General features: G+C 34.5%; 1 long non-coding RNA gene across 4 annotated transcripts in view; it reads left to right on the top strand.

The window, feature by feature from the left end:
* The first annotated feature begins 350 nt into the window (after nt 1-350).
* Nucleotides 351-21,229, top strand: part of LOC141572381 (uncharacterized) — an 89,585-nt gene continuing 68,706 nt past the window's right edge. For 2 of the 4 annotated variants that reach the window (XR_016018647.1, XR_016018646.1), the window contains exons 1-2: nt 351-679; nt 6,091-6,200. This is a non-coding gene — a long non-coding RNA (uncharacterized LOC141572381). Of the gene's footprint in view, nt 885-6,090; nt 6,201-21,229 lie in introns of all 4 variants that reach the window. The other 2 variants (XR_016018648.1, XR_016018649.1) reach the window with 1 other exon arrangement.

The following is a 21,229-nucleotide window of genomic DNA, read 5'->3' as shown; positions in this document are numbered from 1 at the left end:
GGGCGGGGTAGCGGTGGCGGCAGAAAGGGGGTGGGTGCAGGCGAGGCTGGAGGGACCTGACTGCGCTGTCAATTACGTAGGACTCAGACGCACATGCGGAGGCCGCGGGAACCACGGGCTAGAGGGATGGGAAGCTGCTAGGGGAGGGAGGTAGATCGCGTGCTGGGCGAACATTTTCTCATCTCCCGCTGGTCATAAATATTGTTGCATTTCCTTGGTAACCCCCAGCCCTGGGCGGAGGCCAAAAGGCGGCCTCCTGTGCGGGCTGAGACCCTTCCCGGCCTGCGGAGGCCTGGGCTGGCTCGGACGGCGCCTGCTTTTGGAGGCGACCTCCCGAGAACCGCCCGGGAGCCCCGCAGCCCTCGCGGCGTTCAGGTCCTGGTTCTGCAGACGCTTTGGTCTTGATCCCGGCTGCGGCGGCCCCGGGGCAGGCCGGGAACGTCCGCAACGCGCGCGGTGCACCTCGGGGAGGCGCCCAGGCGCGTGCGCGCCGCGCGGGGCGGGAGACGAGGTCCGACGGCCCGGAAACGTGCTCTGGCCCGAAAGCAGGCGAGAGACCCTGTGTGAACCCCCACATCACTAGTCCAAACTCGGGGAGAAGGTGGAAGGAGGGTGGCCGCGGCTCTGAGCGCCCGGATGTCTACCCCAGGCCAGGCCCTGAGTCAGGCCCATCGCCCAGGTGGGTTTGACCACAGCCATCCTCGCGCCCTTTTACGTGGGCGACCTTAGAGGGGAGGCTTGGGTTTCAAATGCGAAACATTCGTCTGCTGGAATCAGATCTGGCTCCCAGAGGATGCTAAGACTTTTCTTAACTGAGAGTAAGCGTCTGAAGGAGACCCAGGGCCCATGCCCTTCATCCCCTCAACCATATCTCCGGTAAATAGGTAGGTAAATCTTGCTCAACCCTTCAAAAGCCCCAGAGTGCACATCCTGGTACCTCACAGAAAGCTGTTAAAAGAAGAGGGAAAACCAAAACCCAAGCCAACCACAAAGAAGGCGATGGGCAAAGCCTGACTAGGCCGGAACAACCTGTGGCTGAGCTGTTTAGTGACGAGGACAGGCTCGGGGTGCTTGAGTCGGGAATGGAGGCTGGGGCGGGGGCATAGGGACCCGAGGCCCCCTTCCGGTGCCGAATGACTGGCTTCCTTCAGGCGCCGAGTCTATGCAGGCAGCCCGCGGCCCAGGAGAGGCAGGTCCTAGGGCCTCGGGCCTGACCTGTGCTCAGTTGAGGCAGGGCTGGAGCCTAGTGAGGGCCTGCCTCTCCAGGTCTTTAAGAGTTTCTTCTACTTGGCCTTAGTTTCTGTGCCAGCCATAGGTAGCCATGTGGCCCCTGGTACTTTTACTGTTGTTATGTGATGCTTGGGCAAATACTTGTAACTGACCAGGCACTTGTATACAGCTCTTCTAAAAGGTGTTTGTGTGTGTGTTAGAGAGAGAGAGAGAGAGATTGATTTTTCTGGGCTGATAGGAGTATTTTCAGTTCCAAATGATAAATAGGACTTATTTTCTTCTTATATGATTAGTTTTTTAATGTACATAAAGATTATAGTTTTAAGTTTGGCCACCCTGATAGAGGTTTAATACCAATGCATAAGGGGAAGCCAAAATGAAAATAGTTGGATACCAACTTTAGTTTGGAAAAATATCAGTAGCGTTTCTTATTTGACAAGGAAATGTATTTGTTCAGTCTTTTTCTTTTGCTTTTCTTTTTTCAGTTGGCAAGGGCATCATTTTTAATGTATATCCCATGTTTATTGTTTCTGTTTGGTACTGTGGTCATTTGCAGCACATCTGTTTCTGATATTGTTCCTGTGTTAAGCACACACTATTTTGTTAGCAAGATTTTACACCATCTGTTTAAGAAAATTCTTGCCAGTGCTATTTGATGCCCAGTTGAACTTTAGCCAAACTTCTTCATTTTATAATGTTCTCTCAGTCCTGAGCATATATAATACACTTTAATGAAATTATGCTTTTATACTTGCTGACAGACATCAGAAACACATTTGCCCAGGTCAACAGCAGATTAGCTAAATGTTGGATAGGAGAGACCATATTAAAATAGTAAAGATGTTGAAAAAGAAAAATATTTGGAAACAAAACTGTTAAATTAGAATCAAATAATCACCCAAATAAACAACTGCTACACACATACACACACACACACACACACACACACACACGTGCTCAAAACCTCCCCCCACATCACACACAAGAATTTGGACATGACTATTGGGAATTTATAGTTCTGATGATTTATGTATTCTTTATTATATATATTAAACTTAGGAATTTGTATTTTTGACATTATACCCAGGGGTGTAACAACTGGTTTAAAAATAATAACGTAGAATAACATTGTAATGTGACTATCAAATAAATATTAAATGTAACACAAACAGATGAACTTAATCATTGAACCTAATGTGGTATTTTTTTTTTTTTATCTTGCGGTCATTCATAAAAGTTTTTCACTGTATTATCAAAAGGTAACAAGTGATGTTTACTACTTCTGAGCTCTTTAAAAGTAGAGCTATTTGTGACAATTCAAAAAAAGGTTTAAGTATCTATATTTGAGGTCAAAGCATATATATCTAATAGTGGCATAACTACAGGATTAGAATTGGCTTGAAAAAGTGAACACTGGCTGTATGTTTTCAGATATCTTTTCTGACACACAACACCCCTGTTGCTACACTGACTGTTTTGTTTACATGCAATCTGTGTACCCCAGTGTCAAACCTTAAAAGTGATAATTTTGCATGATATTTTAGTTACAAGCCCAGAAATATAAGCCTTGACACTTGAGTTAGTATTCTTCTGTCGTTCATTCCTGGAAATCAGTATTCTTTGACAAAGAAGTTTCCTTTGAGATCTGCCAAAAACAGGGTGTCACATTCTTTGAGTTGTTACCTGGACAGACAGACTGCTTTTATTGCAGATGCTCTGATTATAGGTGTGTCCATTATATAACTGATTAGGGGTGTATAGTCTTTTTCTATTTGTTTCTTTAGGAAAACAAATCTTTGTTTTGGTGTATTTAATTTCGAAATAAAATGTATCCATGGTAATATGGGTAATTGATTATTTATGCAAGACATTGGAATTCAATACTTTGTTACTGTGTGATAAATTTGGTTATAGAAAGGGGATCAGTCTCAACATTCTGCCTACATATACTTCTAAAAAATTATTTATCAAGATCTGTATTTTCCTTAAACTGTTAATTCAGATGTGCTGAAATGTAACCTTACAAATTTCTTTTTCAATAACTGATGTTACAAAAAAGCAAACATTATGAATCTTCTTATGTCTGGTTCCAATTAATCTGCTTAGACTATTTAATGGATGAAAAAACAAACCTGACTTAATCAATCTGGAGTTCTGTACCAATTTTCCGTGTGCCTCTTTAAGGTATAATGCCTTTTCCTACACATGCTTAGTTAACAGTTTTACTCACGTAAAACCTGGGATTAGAAGAATAATTAGACATATTTTCTTCAAAAAACATTTTGCAGTTACATAAGTACAAAAGGGAGATGGTCTCAAAATGATTGTCAGTGATTACTGAAAGAAAACTATATACATCTTTGTGAATTCAATTCCTCAAGCACCTACAGTGTACCAGGTGCTGGGGATACAAAGAAGAGTAAGACATAAGTGGTTCTTGCTCTCAGAAAATTCGCAATTCATTAAGGACACTGGCAAAAATACAACTAGTTCATCCCTGCAATTCTGTTATGATTTTGATCTACTCCTTGGGTTTTCAATTGTTAAAGTATCAGATTATCTCACCACAATATATTCTAGATGTTTTTAAAAATTTTAAATGCTATCATTTTTGTGGAACAAAAGTGAATCCCCAGAAGGCTGTGTAGCTCCTGAGATAACCATACTTTCTGTACTTTTTCAGTCGTGGGAAAGGGACAACATTAGCATGCTATTCCTAAAACATCTCCCCAATTATTTTGAGTTTTGCATCACTGTTATTCCTTTGGTCTGTTGTAGAAGCTGTTGAAAGAGTAGTGGTGGGGCACCGTAGTAGAGATAGAAAAAAATTTTAAGTTTGTTTAATTCTAAAATCTGAAACAGCTCTATTCCTCTTGCCTTCTCCCTCTCTCCTACAAAATAATTTTACATTTTTATCACTGAAAACTTTTATAGATGATTGGGAGAGAAGAGGAGAATTCTACAAAGACTATCATTTAAAGTAATGGATGACTGAAGTCGACATTTACTATTTTTTCCCAACATACATTTTCTAGCTTTTAGAATGAATTATCCCAAAACTACAAGGCTGAGTTTGTTTTTCATACAAACAAATTGGGAATAGTTTAGCAGACTCTTTAAAAAAAAGTTAAATGTTTTTGTTTATGGAAAGTTTTGTTGGGAATGTAGAATAAAAAATGTAGATGTAAAGTTTCTTTAGCACTTAAAAGAATTACAGCCAAGTTAAATTTAATTACTGTTTCTAATACTTTTAGAGATTAAAGTATAATTTTCTTCTTTAATATACACTGATGAAAAATATCAGGAGAGAAAGGAGCAATCATTTGATTGAATTAATTGAATGCCTTTTAGCCTTGAGAAAACATTGCATTTTAATTTCTTCTGTTTAATCATGGTTTTTGGAGTAAGTCTGAATTATGCTTTCCTTTCAGAGGATATTGCATCTCATTTTGCCTCACCATAATCACAGCTCTGTTTATGTGACCAATTGATTCCTACTGGCTGTTATCACACACTTTATTTTTGATACTCTCCATTTTCCTCAACGCCTTCCTTCTTAGAAAGGCAGAATGCTGGTGAAAGCTCTTAGACTTGGTCTGCTGATCTGTATTTCAGTTTTAGCCCCTTAGATTTTTACCTGTGTGATGACCTTGGGAAAGTCACATAACTTTCTGAGCCCCAGTTTCTCTATTTTTTTTGGGGGGAGAGAGGGTTATCAGAGAAGTTATAATTGGAAATCTTTCTAGCTTTTAATGGTATATCACTGTTCATAGATTTTCAAGAGCTTTTCTCAAACCAGATTTGGAATCTTAGTTGTGACAGTCCTCCAAAAGGAAATTTTTCTTCAGGTTATATCTCTGTTTAAGAGTATCATCACATGTACTTACTGAGTTTCAACTAAAAGTTATGTATTCTTCACAGAAAATCCTTATTTTGTAAATATATTTTAGTCCTCTATTGATGTTCAGTATACAATAAGAGCAATTGTTAAATTGCACATCATTAAAAAAAAAAGTACCATTACGTCAAAGCTTATTTACTGAAATCAAGTAGAAGCTTAACTCGGTCCCTAACTAACAGCAGCAGTTCCTTCTCCAAAGCTAGGCAAAATTATCTTAAGAGATGTTAACTCTGATTCTAGTCCAGATAGGAATCCAAATCTAACAAAATGAGGATTTCCAAAATAGGCTTCCTCATTCTTTTCACTTTTCCTCCCTCAACCTTTAAAGTCTAGCTGATACGCTGCCTTGTCCTTGAGCATTTCCATTTAAGTTGAAGGTGATTTTTCTTTGAGCAACCATATTCATTGAGTTAGGCAGTTGCTTGGTTATTTAGTTAGCACTTACTGCAGGCACAACTGAATGTGATTCTCCTAATGCTGTAACTCTGGCATCTTATTCTTGGTGATTCAGCCTTAGAGTTTGATGTTAAATAAACTCCATTGATGACACAGATGAGGCAGCACTAGGAACTGGAAACATTGATCTACTGGTAATAGGTCATTTACTAATAAGCTCAACATATTTTACGTTCTGTGCTTTATTTCAAGAAGACTTCTCACCCACCATGGCTATGACATGTTTTGTTGTGTTCTTCTTTCTGATAGTCACAATGAATTTGGACTGAAATGGTCACCCTCTAGTCAGGACTTTTAGCAGGTAGTTGCAGGGCAGTGGACTAAAATCAAGGATGAAGACTGAGCATGGAAGAGATTAGAGGGAACTAGGGCCCTGTAGGCTTGGTCTGGAGCGAGATGATATTTTATTTTCGAAAAATACATGTTTTTTAAAAAAGTTATCCAACGTATCTCCTGACATTTATGGTGGTAAAAACATTGGCATGGCATGTTTTCTGTTTTAGTTGGTCGACATCTCAGTAGCAGCTGGGTAGAACAGAAGTCTGGTCATTTTCTCTGCCTGGGATCTGCAGCCCATTCACATCTGCAAGGGATTGCTTCCATTCTCTGCAAGGTATAGATTATTTTCATATATAATAATTCTGTATATATATATATCTTTTTTCAACTCGTAGACCTGTGTATGAATTGATCTAATTGGTTATCAGTGTCCGTTGCCAAAATATTAATAGACGGGAGTGATAAACACTGCAGTTGCCTTACCAACATCTATTCTATTCATTACCATTTTGTGGTAGCCATGTGGTTTAATTAGGATTGACTCCAACCCGCAGTCCATGAGTGGCAGACTAATGGCAGTCAGCCAGTCCTCACTGTGACTGATTCAGGGATGGTTACAGGAACTTGCGCTCTGTGAAGATAGGGAATCTGTTTTGTTCATGGCTACATGTCCAGTGCCAAGAATAGTACCTGATGTACAATAGCTGATCAATGAATATTTGTTGAAAGAATGAATGAACCAAGATTGATCAAAATGATCCTTGGGAGTATTGTTTGATGCTCAGAATGTTGGAAAGTCCCTGTTTCCTCTAGATATAAACTAGGAACCATGCAGCAAATGTATTCATCTTGTGGCCATGGAAGAAAAGCCCAAGGATGAAATAAACATGGAGGAGGGAGGAGGGCAAAAGTGAGAAAATGAGAAAAAGAAGCTCCAGTTAACCTGTACCTCCACACTGTCCCTGTGGTTTAAACTATCTTGAATTAGATTTTTCAGTTCAACCAAGAGCATCCTAATAATATACCAGGAATGGTTCAGGTGTATAGCAAAGAACAATGAGCACATTTATTAGCTCTTTTCCTATACATACTGATTCTTCAGGCTAAGAGTTTAAAGACTTGAATATAAAACAACCACATGACAATCTTTGGCTGAATTAGGGTATTTGGTTAAAAACTCCAGGACAGGGGCCGGCCCAGTGGCTCAGGCGGTTAGAGCTTCATGCTCCTAACTCCGAAGGCTGCTGGTTCGATTTCCACATGGGCCAGTGGGCGCTCAACCACAAGATTGCCAATTCAATTCCTCGAATCCCGCAAGGGATGGTGGGCTCTGCCCCCAGCGACTAAGATTGAATATGGCACCTTGAGCTGAGCTGCCTCCCGGATGGCTCAGTTGGTTGGAGCGCGTCCTCTTAACCACAAGGTTGCAGGTTCGACTCCTACAAGCAATGGTGGGCTGTGCCCCCTGCAACTAGCAATGGCAACTGGACCTGGAGCTGAGCTGCGCCCTCCACAACTAAGACTGAAAGGACAACAATTTGAAGCTGAACAGCACCCTCCACAACTAAGATTGAAAAGACAACAACTTGACTTGGAAAAAAGTCCTGGAAGTACACACTGTTCCCCAATAAAGTCCTATTCCCCTTCCCCAATAAAATCTTTAAAAAAAAACAAAAAACTCCAGGACATGTGAAATCTAAACAGTTTTCATGTTATGGTCGAGCCAGAGCCCCTTTAACAAATCAACAAATAGTTTAAAAAATATAATTCAGTTTTTGTAGATCCAGGGGCTTAATGAGTATTAGGTAATACATAGAAAACTAGATATGTTACTTTTAGGTAAATTTCAGTTATGTGGCTTTTTACTTTGCCTGAATTTGATATAATAAGAGCATATGTATTTAGAACACAGTGATTATACATAGTGCTAAATAAAACAGTTGAAGTGGCTTTAATCTAGCTATAACATAGAATGTCATTTTCTTTATTGATCAGAAATAAGGCATCTCTGTTATCTACCTTTTTGTTATACATTGAAGATCTATTTGAAAAAATTTTAAGTCTGTGGTAGAATTGTAGCCTTAGGCTCTCCTCCAAAAGTAATTACCAATTTTAACGAAAATCTGTAATAATTCGAGCTTAACTTGAAGCTAAGTCTATATTTTTCATTCCATATGAGAGAGTGTTAGTAGCTCAGAATTTAAACTTTGAAAACTGTGTATTCCCGAGTGCCATTTGAAAACCAAAGTGAGAGAGGTAATGGTGACTTATAATTGCCATAAAATGATTACCTTCCATGATCTGATCCCCCATTCTGATTTAAATACGTGACCTTAATGTTTGGCTGGCACTTTGTACATTCCTCTATCTGCTACCTTATTGTCCAGATGTGCTTATCTGATTCCTTCATTAACTTAAAGACTTTTTGAGGGCAGTTACTTTGTCTTACGGAACTTGAGATTCCTAGTGTCTAAATAATGGGTGTACTGTGTTTAATGAACAAATGAATGGATCGATGAATAAATGAATGTCTGTTCTTTTCGATGGGATCTCAATGCAAATAACTTTGGTGACCAAGTAGTAATATGAATGTGGAAAGGGGCCCAATAAAATACAGTAGGGAGCGGTATGCCTGTGACATACCGTACTTATGCACATTCAGATTAATTTTGTTTTTAAAAACCCGAGTGTCACGACACTTAACGAGAATTGCTAGTTTGGGATCCCTGCATTAGGTCTTCTTTTAAAAAAATCTGAGCTTAGCATTAAAAGACTCAGATCTGCTAATTACTAGCCTTGTTTCTGTGCCTGTTTCTTTTTTAGTTTAGAAAATGAAGATAATAACTTACTTGACCAACTTACAGTGTCATTGTGATGATCAAATGAGATAATATATCAGTGATATACTTTTTAAAATGTAAAACAGTAAACAAATCTTAGGTAACTTTATGAATTTCTAGAGCCTAAATTGTGGGGGGACGTTCTAAATGCAAACAAAAAGCCAAAGTGATAAGGGCTCATTAACACTTAGGAACCATAATGAGGAAGTCTGATAGTGGTTTCTGTTATAATTCATATTTAAAGTCTAGTGACTTGATTTGGTAGTGTGCAACCTGGGGATTTATAACTTCTTGGGACTTTCTAAAGAGTACCTATATAAAATGAGGTCTAAAAAGACATCCTACTAAGAGAAAACACCTTGGGAAGTTCTGGTGGAATGGGAAATGGGACAGACACTGCTGGAACTAGGGTACATACCTACAGAGGTTGATTACACTTCTCCCAAAGAATTTGTGCTGATTGCTGATCTTCCTGTGACAGCCAGGCCTTTTGGAAGGCGAAGTCTAAAACCCTCCTATGGGGAAGGAAAAAGCTGTGGCACTAAGGATCCTCCTCCCCTAAGAGGGAGAGTCCACCAAAAGGAAATTTTTCTTCAGGTTATATCTCTGTTTAAGAGTACCATCATGTGTACTTATTGAGTTTCAACTAAAAGTTATGTATTCTTCACAGAAAATCCATACTTTGTAAATGTATTTTAGTGTACTGTTGATACTCAAATCTAATTTTCTTACATCCTTCAAAATATATTTTAAAGTACTTGTTTGTTTCTCTTCTTCAAGGTTACTAAGTCTGATTAAGGATATAGAATTTAATTCAACCTTGAAAGTAGACATAGGCAAATTCTCCAAAATCTCAAAGTAAATAAAGCAGATTATTAAAAAGCAAAAGAATTGAGAATAAAGCTAAATTATGATAAATAGTTTAACTATAAACACTCTAGCAAACTTTTTAAATAAACCTTTGTGAGTTTCTTGAAAGGTAAAAAGTCCATTAAAACATATTTTTCTTAATTCTTATTCTTATTCTCTGATTTATAGTAGGTGCTCAATAAATACTTGTTGCATAAATGAATAAATTCATGGTCAGACCCTGAAAGATGTGGAAATACAGTGGGAAAAAAATGACATTTCCTTCCTACATGCTATGACCCTATGGAGCTGATGACTGTAGTTTTAATTTAAGAAACAAACAACAATATAACCCACAGGGCTGGAAGAATTAAAAAAACAAAACAAAACAAAAAACCCTCAAAGGCAAATAAACACTATTTAGAAGTTGTTGGCTTCAGTCAGTTGTAAATCCTAAATCCTTAACCTTAAATATTTACTATCTCTCTCACTTTTAGCACAAACATGGTATTTACAAAAATGTTTTGCAAAGAGGTTTTTCCACATATATCAATTATTTCTAGCTACTAGCTAATCTGGTATTTTAGATCAGAGAAAAATAAATAACCAAATGGCTTGTTTATCATGATGCCGCTGAAGCTTCCATTTTTAGGACAGTATTTTGTATTTCTAAGTAACCATCAAATCATCAATTCACCATTTTTTTAATTTACAAAATATTTTTAAGCTGTTGGGTACGTTACTGAGTCCTTAACTTAGAGTCTGATAAAGTATCTATACATCCTTTTTTGCTAAACTTTAAATTTAAATTGTCTAAATGCTTTTGAGAATTTGCTTTGAGGTATTGCCATTTTTCTTTATATCGAGTTACTTATTGTTCACTTGTTTTACGATATTTTCCAATTTGTGGATTTATGTGGGGCAAATACTCCTCATAGATTACTTTTTGCCTGGTTCTTAAGAAATAAAGAATATATTAAAATAAATTTTTACGTATTAATAAATTTTTATGTTACGGAAAGAAACATTATGGAAGTTTGTGTTTTAATGTACAGCATAGTAATCTCTTATTTTTGTGAATGTCTCTTAATATGTACATCTGCCCTAAATAGAACAAAGAAGAAATTAAAAACTTCAATGTGATAGCTTGTGAAAATGGTGAAATCCAGGGGGTAAATCTTTTTTTGCAAGCCAGAAATTCAGAACAAGTCATGCTTTAGCTCTGCTAGTTGAAACTTTCTATTATATATTCCATTCATCTAAACCCGTCTCACTATTTTAGTAACTGTTGGATTTTAAAATTAGTAATTGTTGTACTAATTTCAGCACTAATTTAAAAATTGCTACTAATTTTAAAATTAGTAATTGTTTCATTTTATAAACTTTATAATAAATGTTATCTTCCAGTGCTTGCCTCTCTTTGGCTTAGACTCTGGTTGTAGAAAGTATTTCATGGTGTGGTTAGTTGGGAAAGTCTTTAGTTCTCTGGTGTGGGCACTGAGTTCTAGTGCACACAGTTAGGGTGGTGGACTTTCCTGAACTGAATATGGCACTTTGTTTTTGGCTTAGGTTCTTTTCACGATATACTCATGTGAGGCTTACCAATTGGCAACCTCCTAGGCTCTCTGATGGTCAGCAGTTCTGGCAAAAGTGTAATAGACTAAAGGCACATGTAGTAGTAATTCTAGAGACTTTCCAGGATATTGGTGGTTTTTAAAGAAAGCTTTTAATATATAGTACACACAGTTTTAAACATGTTCATTTCTGATCCTTTTAGATTGGAGTCCTAGTATCTTTGTTCCTCCTAGTAAGACTTTAAGTATAGGAAAAATGCTTCATTACAAATCTAGCAATTTACAAGTAAATAGTATATTTGAGACATTTAAAATGTTCACAAGTAACTAATTAGTTCATATGTTTTAAGTTCAGTGAAAATATAATGGGTAAACTGCCATCATTTGTTTTTCAGCCAATGCTACTGTTAGATCTTCCTAGGATATTATAGTTTAATCAGCATTTTGTCTTTGGAAAGGATTTGTAGGCATGTGTGGGAAAGGGGAAATAAAATAAAAACACCCTTAATATTCAAGTATTATTTTAGCTGCCTTTATGTGGCTTTTTTTTTTTTTTTTTTTTTTTTGTAAATGAACGAACACCAGGCCAGAAGTCTCAACAAGATATAAATTACAAGTAAAACATCTCTCATTTTAGGGCAATTGGGCAATTCTTACTTACTCTTCTCCTTGGAAAATAAGAAAATGTTTTAAATAAAACTGAAACTCTAAGTAGAGATTTATGAATGACTAAAATGATAGCAGGAATAAGCAAAATTTCACTTAAACTATAAAAGTAGAATTAATATTTATTCCATTTGGAAAAAAATTTCAAAACAATTGCATTGTAGAAAATATGTTTTTAGAAGATTAGTCAAGATCTTGAATTTATTATCTAGAAGTGTCTAAAAGTAACTGATCAGAGTTAGAATGTAAATAAGGTGGATTTTAATAGACTCTTAGTTCTAAGTACAGTTTTATTCTTTACTTTTGATAAATAATTTGGAAAGGAGTCTTTTTTTCAAGGTTAAATAGCAAAGAGTGTCATTACTTTTTGTTGTTTTTACTAATATATTGATTCTCCATTTTAAGCCTCTATTATGGTGAAGGGAAATCTGTATTAAGGCAGCGAAGATTAACTTCTGTTACTGAGTTAACACAATAAAATACTTTTCTGGAAAAATGATATTAAAACAACCACTTTAAAAATTGTGATATATTTCTTTGGATTTTTCTGTATAGACTGTTGAAGTCATTACTAAAATGAATTTGTAAAAACAAGAAAAAAAGACTGTGTAGAAATTAGGAGTTTATTTCTTTCCTGATAAGCTACATATTAAATAGTCTTTGTATTAAGGAAATAATGCTCTTAAATTTAAGCTTTTCTTAAAGTAAAAATAAAAATTAAAACACTTGTTTGTATTTTAAAAACTATTAGAATATGCAGTTTCATTCCTCATAACCAATATACTTAAGTAATCATAATTAAGTTGTATAATATTACATAATATTTTAAATATGAGAGAATTATAAGTATAGTTAACGTTTGTAATCCTTTGTTAATTATGTTTGTATCTGGTTAACAGAATATTAGAATGCCTATTTATTAATTATAATTATGTTATTATAAACATCTTGCATAAAAATTTAGGGTTATAATTTAGGCATTAATTTTCTATGAATTCCTCTGTGCAACCACAAATAAGAAATGAATCTGCTCCAAAATGTTCAAAGCCAGTGTGAAGGGGACCAAAAAAAACCACCAAAAAACACCAAAAAAACTCCTACAAAAAAACTTGACAAAGGCATTTTGAAATAATTGATGTATTCAATCAAACTACAAAGACGCTACAATGAAGCCTAGGTTATTTTTTTTTCATTTCATAAGGTATGCTAGCACTAGATATATTTTCACATTTTATAATTTGAGATAATGAGGTATGTTTAGACAAAGTAACAGTGCATTCAGAGTTGGAAACTTTACTTTTTATTTTCTTAGCTGCATTCCATCTGTTTCGTCAAAGGCATGGTTCCAACGGTTTCATGATGTCCAAATCATTAGAAACAAAGCTCTTGTATATGTGTGAATCAGGTTAGATTTTTTTTATATTTGACTTACTTTGGACAAAAGAACAGGAATGATTGCGAGGTACTTAAATGATGCCGAAATGCTTGAAGAGAAAGCCATGCATGGATCCCCAATTATAGTAATTGTTTCTTTTTAAAGTGTAATTTTGAGCCAGAGTATTTGTTATTTGTGAAGTATTTGATTTGATTAATTATAATAGATCTGATGACCTCACAGCTTCATTCTTAGGACTAACATTTTCCCTGTAGTAAACTTAAATACTATATAGTACTGTGTTAAGCAAACATTTTTTTTTTTTCTTCCATGAAAGTATATCAGAAAATGTTATGGGGCTAATACAATTTATCCTATTTTTTTCTAACTATAAATTTGGTATACATACTCATTGTAAAATTAAAATATTAAACACAAATAAAAAACCCCACACAATATCTCATATGTAAACTGGATTGCAGTTTAAATGATAAAAGATTGTTTCTTCACTGTTGGATCCCATGCAAAAAGTGTAGGGTCTGAACATTTATATTGTTGATTTCATTGTTAATGAGAAAAATGGCTCGCTTTCAGCCTGTAAAATGTTAATATATGAGCTTATTTGTGAGGGAACAACAGGAAAGTTTTTCAATCTTTTATGAAGAAATTAGGGAGAGCCATGTCTTGAAGTTAGATGATATGTGTGCTGAACACCTTTTACCATTCCCCTACCTCCAATTTATCACTGACAGAGAATATCTGAATTAGCTTTAATTTGCATCATATTTCCTTTCAACCAGAAAACAAACATCTGACTAATTTGGAATTGCTTTATTTCTGAAGATAAGCTGGGTTGTTTTGGCAAGGTTTTACCTAATGCATTGTAATGTATATGCTTAGTTAAACTTCAAGAGTGAAACATTTGTGGATAGTGATGCTGCTTATGTAGAAATCCTTATTCATTGACAAGCTTAGTTGCTGATAAATTGAAATGAATATATTTTACTTATAAAATGAATGATTCAAACTCCTTTCTGAAGTAGATTTTTCAATGTATTTTTTTTACTCAAAATTTTCTAAACCCCCAAAAGCATCAAAATAAGAGGGCATGGATAATAATTAATTTGATTAGCTTTATATAATTTACAAAATAGTTTCTAAAATATGTCATTAAATAAAAGTATTCAAGAAGACTTTGTGGATCTAGGAAGACAATCTGCCACTGATCATTTTGTTTAATCATGATAAATGCCTATACTGACTTAATATCTGTTTTTATGACTAACATAATAACTTTCGTGAGTGAATTAGATAGTGTTTTTGTGAAATCTGTTCCCTACTGTTAATGAAAGGAAAGGAAGAGTTTTGCAAAATTTGTTTAGATTTTTCTTCATTTAAAAAAAAAATCATTATATGAACACTTATTTGCTTGTTTTACTCTTTCATAAATAAGGATGCGATAGAGGATCTGAAGTTGATGCTATACATTCATTCTTATCTTCTGGAAGTACTTTTATGTTCAATAGCTGTAAAAGAAATCCCTACAATAGTGTCTGGATCTGGTAGTATTTCTATATATTCACAGGCTTTCCTATGTGGAAAAAAACATGTAAATTACAGTATTTTTTAGTCATCCTTAGTCTTTAAAGTGACAAAAGATAGTGCACTTAATCCGCTTTCAGAAAAACCTTATTAAACTGCAAATTCAAAGTCGATGATCATGTAAATGGACGTTAGCCTTTCTTGAGAGTACTTATGAATAATTTACACAATATTATTTTCGTAATATTTAAAATGTTTCAGAGAATTTTTGATGTACTATTGATATATAAACTATTGATATGCTAAATGAAAATGTGCCTTGCATATTATTCAAAAAATAAATTTTCTAGCAGGATGAGATTTGCAATAAGAGTGACAAAGAATTGACAAATTTATTTTATAAAAAGCTTCTACAACTCAATTAGAAAAATACAAAATCCCATAAATAAATGGGCAAAAAGTATTTTTATATTATAAAAGAGGAACTACAAATGGTTCAGACACATATGAAAAAAATTTCAACCTCACTAGTATCTGAAAAAATATAAATAATAGAGTAATGAGATTACTCATACTCAAATCACATTAGCAAATCCTAAAAGATATGTAATGCTGGTGAGAGTGAAGGTCATCTATAATCTTGCTAGAAGTAAAAACTTGTTCAACTTTTAATGATATGTAGCAAGAAAAGCTTTATAAGATGTTTATAATGCAGTATTTCCCTTTTTCGTAATTTGTACAAATGAAATAATATAAAATTCTCACTAAGATTTATACTCAAAGATGTTTGGCACAGCCTTTTTATAACAAAAAGTTCTTAGGGATATAGTTAGGTAAATCATGCTTCACTCAAATGATGGAACATAATGTAGTCAATAATAAGTATAAATGATTTTAATACCGTATGAAAGTGCTTCTGATATGTTAGATGAGAAAAACTGGATACAAAAATATATGTGTATATACAAAATAATTTCAAATATGTGAAAATGAAAGAAAAAAGACTGGAAGGAAATATGACAGAATGTGGCTGCATAAGGTGGGAAGTTAAAGGTATTTTTTTCCATATGCTTTTTAATTTACCCCTACTAACCAAAGAGCATTATCTTTTAAATTAGAGAGGAGGGACCTTAACAAATATATCCAGACCTTTTGCCTCAGCTGTCTCATGTCTAGAAGTTTATCCTGAGGAAATAATCCTAAATATCCACTCAAATTTGTGCAAAAGGAATGCAACTTTTTTTGTTTTTGATAGCAAGCTATTTACAGCAAGCAAGATATTCAAAATAGGTGAATCATTAAGATACAGTATATTTCTAGCATGGAATACTGTATAGTTATCGAAGTTATTTTTCTGAAGAGATTTTTCAAATCAGAAAAATCTTACGATCTAAGTAAAAACAAGATATCACATATAAAGTATGATCTCAACTATATGCAAAATATTATATGAAGAAAAACAAGAATTGAAATGTGTCAAATTTTAGTCATGTTTATTCTTTAAATGTTTTGCATTTTCCAAATTTTTTAAAAATGTGTCACCAATTACTTTTATAATCAGGATAACAGGAGTTTGAATTTTTAATAAGCAAGTTTTAAAAAGTTATCTCCTGGGTGAAATTTGTTAGCCTTAAAATAATCACTTAAATAATAACATATATTCCTATAGCAAGTAATAACTTGAAAATAACTTAAAAGTAAAACAGCTTTTAAGTTTCAAATCAGCCTTTTACCAGTGGAGAGAACTCTTTTCTCTTAACCTAAATTAGGGAGGTTTTCTTATAGAAGCATGTAATTTCATTAGTAACAAATAACCAGTGGTCTATTAAATTTTGATACCTGAGTCACACTGTTCAAAAACATACTGAAAGAAAAGCGGAAAACCAAATCAAGAAGGCTAGCAAATGTGCTTGACAGTATGGTTTCATGCTTCTCAATAAATCAAAGTTCCAGAATATTATGGGTAAATTTTAAAATAGTCATGATTATCATATGTGAGTCTTATTTTGCAGAAAAGTGCAGTCTCATGGGGGGAAGGTGTAGAAGATGGCTTTCACTATGCTAGGATAATACATGGAGATATGATGGTACTTACAGTGGTATCAAACTGAGTGAGAAGAAAGGTATAGCACAGCCTAGTTTTAAACAGTGCAGGATAGTGTGGGACCCACTTGGTAATAGTTAGAAAAATAGACCCATCTGACTAGCTACCATAGGTTGTAGCTAGCTACATTGTCTGAAAATTTTAGATGTTCTTTAAAAAGTATAGTTATTTTCACCCATATAACATACTGGGGATGGCTGACAAGATCAACCTTTCACAGCCTGTTCACGTTCATATGGCTATAGAATCATCAGAAGTTTTATCTTGGAATGTCAAGCACATTGCATTAATATGCACATGTATTTCAAAATACATCAATGGTCATTATAAACTACAAAGATGTTCATGCTTTTTTAAAAGGTAAGTTGAAAAAGAAATTTGGACAAAATGAGAAAAAGTAATTTAAAACAAAGTTTTTGTCTTCATTTAAAAAGTTACATTTCAAATAAAAATACCTAATACCATAAAAAGCATAAGACATCTACTCACATAAGACATCTTTATTTGAAAGTACTAGAATTAAATGTTCCTCTTCTTTTTCGGTCAGTGTGTTTATAGATGAATAAATGTATGCTATAAACACACGTTCATATTAAATATATATTCACATAAAATCAGTTCAGCTCATCACAAACCATATCTTCCTACCTCATCTTGGAAGCACACAGTAAGATGTAAACTACCCCAAATTTGCCACAATTAACTTAATTTTTCTTTAAGAAATAATTTTTTCTTGAAAGAATACATGATTTCTGATTGTGGGGAACTGAGGATTTAAGAGTTCATAAATATCTGAAGAGGGAACTTGTGAAAGATATATCTGTTGTTACATATCACAACTTTTTTTTTCCCCCTCAAATTTTGTTCCATTTATTCCCTCTCTACAAAAAAGGCCAGAATCAATTTTAAAAATCCCATCCACAACCCCTTTCTCCTCCCCATGACCCGCAAAAGTAAAAAACAATTTTGTTCATATGCTATTTCCCTTGAGGTCTTAATAGGTTTAGTCTGTAGGATTTCCTTTTTGGGTGACATTATCAGAAGAAATTACCCTGTACCATTACCTATGGTCAATGAGGTTTGACAGGCTTTCCTTCTCTCTCATCTGCATCAAGCAATTCCCTGAGACAGGAAGGTGTCGTCTAGACCTGACCCTTTGAAGTTACTTTTACTTCCATCTTCAGCTCACTGAAATTTTATTTTGGAGAGTCATCAACTGTAAACACTCAGAGCCTGTGGACAATGCTGCTTTAGTTATTATAACCATTTACTGTAGTACTCTGTGCTAGAGGAAAAGTCAGGCTGGCTATGGAATTTGCCTGGAATTCATTCTGTATGAGCTTTGGGTGGCCCTTACCCAAGCAGTGGCTTCAGGCCAGGGAAGAAGACAGAGAGAAGCTGGGAAGAGAACTTTGCAAATTGGGAAGGTCCAAGGGCGTTTATCTCAGTCATGTGATTGTAGTTTTTTGTTTGTTTTGTTTTCCTGAGGAACAGAGCATTTGTTGCAAATTTGCAGTTCAAAACTGGTAGTAATCAATAATGACAGAAAAGAATGGTGTTCTAGCCAGTTTCTTAACTAAGTTAAAAAGCTTGCATTGTTTTGGTTTTATTCTGTTTATATTACCACCATAAAACAACATAGTTAACGTCTTTTGATACTAGTACATTATGCACAGTTTCAAAAGAGGAATGAAAGTTTGTCACTTTAGGAAAAAATGTTCATCCCCCACAATGTACCCCACTCCTTCCAATGGATACAGTAGATTGTGGATAAGGGGTGATTTCTGTCTTTATCATAGTCTGTGGCTTGTTCATCATGAGTGCAACATTAAAGAAATGGTAACCTTAATAAACCCTGAAACTCCTTTAGACTTTTACCTAGAAGAAATAAGTTTCAGAAGTCAGTCTCACAGCCAAACAATTCTTTTTGATAGGGGTGGGAGAGATGGGGGTAGAGTGGAGTTGCATAGTAATTCTAGACTTTTTGCTTTTACTGATAAAAGGATAAATTTTACATATCCAAGTTATTGTTGTGGTTGTTTTAATGTCAGTAATTCCTACTGCAGGAAAAAGTTCTATTCCCTTTAAATTCACATCTGCCTTATCTGTGTTGCAGTTTCAGGGAAAGTGTGGAAGTGGTCGGTTTGCCAAAACCTTTTATAAGACGGGCTTTACGGTTCTCTGCCAAAGCCTTCATTCCAGTGGAGAAACTTACTGAGAAGTTAGACAACATGGTGGGAACAGGGCTCTTAGAAAGCCCCAAGAAATGCATTTATATTTCTCAGGTAGTGCTGTAGGTCTCTTATTATCACATAATTGAATTGAGTCCTAAGATTTAGGAGGATGATATTTTGGATTAATTCCTATCAAAGCAAAGTGAAAATGGAAGCGGATGCAGCATAAATGCTAGGCCAGAGATAGCAGTCCTAGGAATAATACTTCTTTTCTTATGGAATGCTCTATAGTTTAAAACAGCATTTTACCTGTATATAGTTTTACTTAATCAAATGACACTAAAAATAATCCTTCTTAAATAGGCCATCATCAAATAGCCATTACCAAATTTCCATTTTTTAAGATGTGGAAACAAGTCTCCTGCTTAGTAGTAACATTCTTCAATTTGCAGTTAGTAAGTGGCAAAGGACAAGATCTTGCCACTACACCAAAATTTAATGAGGAAACCTTGATGGGGAAGGAATCATAGAGAAATTTGCTTTCTTGAGATTTGCCAAAGGCTAAATCTGTGTAAGCGTCATTAAGCCCGAGAATAAATCAGATCTGCAAAGTGCAAGGCAAATATGCATTGTTTTAAACACTCACAAATTATAACTTTTTAAACATTATTTTACAAAGCATTTTACCAACGTTCAGTTTTAATTTGATAGACCCTGTACATTTTTCTATACAAAACCATACAGTATGTCATAAACATCCCCCCCCAAACTGCACCACATATACTTAGGAAGTGGTATTCCAGCTGTTTTACAGAACAAGTTATGTGGCATGTGAGAGACAGTAAGATTTTTAAATCTGATAATTATGGTAGGGGATCATAAAGTACATTCTTAAGGTAAGTTCTTAAGGCTCCTAAGAGATGAAATATTACATATTATAAGTATCTGGGAGTTACTAACATTTTTTTATTTGTGATTGAAATGGGTAGGTTTGTTTTTATTGTAAATTCAGTTGTAGACTGAATTTTCTATTTTGTTTATTTTTTAATTCATTAGATCCTAGAAAAATTAATGTACACCTACTCTTAAAAACCCATCCATAAACCCAGTAATGAAGTTTTAAACAGTAAAATTTTATTATTTATTGATTAGAATGTTATATACTAATACTGTATGGTCAGAAATATTAAAACTAAAAGTAACAAAATTTAAAAAAATTTAGTCAAACATTTTAATGGTGAGATAGTGTGATTTTTTTTTTTCCTTTGAGGAGTTTGGTTTGTAATGTCTCAATAAAAATTATGCATATTTTAAAATAATTTTTTAATTCAAAACAAACTGTTAGGAAAATAATTTAAAAGCTGAAAATTTATTATGATATCATTTGTTTAATTACTTTTTTCTAGTCACTATTTTAATTTTTCCTGGCTTGTCACAACTTATTTTCTATTTTGAAAATTAATAGGATTCTTCATTAGTACTTTATTATCTAGAAGAACCAGAGGATTTCCTCAAAGATATGGATCTCACTGTGATTCTGAATCATTCCAGTAATTTTATTGGGCCTCAAAGTGTTCTGAGCCTGGAGGAAACACTCTATGTAAAACTTGCAGATTCATCTGGTAGTGATTTGTCATTTACCATGTTTTGGGCTTGCAGCCAGGTCAGCTGTTGCCAAGAGAAGGCAGACAGGGGAGTAAAATTATTATCAAGAAAAGACTTGGATATGTACTGAATGAAGCCAACTGAGACAAACGCAAACAAAATCTAGGACTCCTAGAAATAAAGGGGGCTAGAAAAAGAAGAGGACTCAATCCCTCTAGGCTAGTTTTCTTTTTGTTGCCCTCTACCCTTGACATATCAAGTGCTAGTCTTTAAATTTGTTTAATTAATTGGATAACTAGGACTAGACTTCCTCTAATATTTTAGTCTATGACCTGGAAATTTGCCTTTGTAGTTATTAGTTATTCCTTTACCACTGTTCTAGTAGTTTTAAAGGTAATTTCTAGCAGATTTATCTCTTGAACTCAGTACTCCTCAGACTTAGTCAATAAAATATATGTCTATAATGTAAAGAAGTTTAAGAAAAAGACAGTTTTAATCTAATCAAAAAACATTATGGTCTGAGAATTTCAAGTGTACTTGTGGGTAGAATATATTTGAGTCCTATAATTTTAGTAAAAAGATTCTGAATAAAGATAGAAAGAGAACTTGTAGATAAATCCCTGAAATATGAAAC

This window comes from Rhinolophus sinicus, chromosome 14 (assembly GCF_057876585.1).
Source record: "Rhinolophus sinicus isolate RSI-liver-muscle chromosome 14, RSI-T2T, whole genome shotgun sequence".
In the NCBI taxonomy this organism is placed as follows: Eukaryota; Metazoa; Chordata; class Mammalia; order Chiroptera; family Rhinolophidae; genus Rhinolophus; species Rhinolophus sinicus.
The sequence above is the reverse complement of the archived record's forward strand: the minus strand, read 5'-3'. Positions and strand labels throughout refer to the sequence as shown.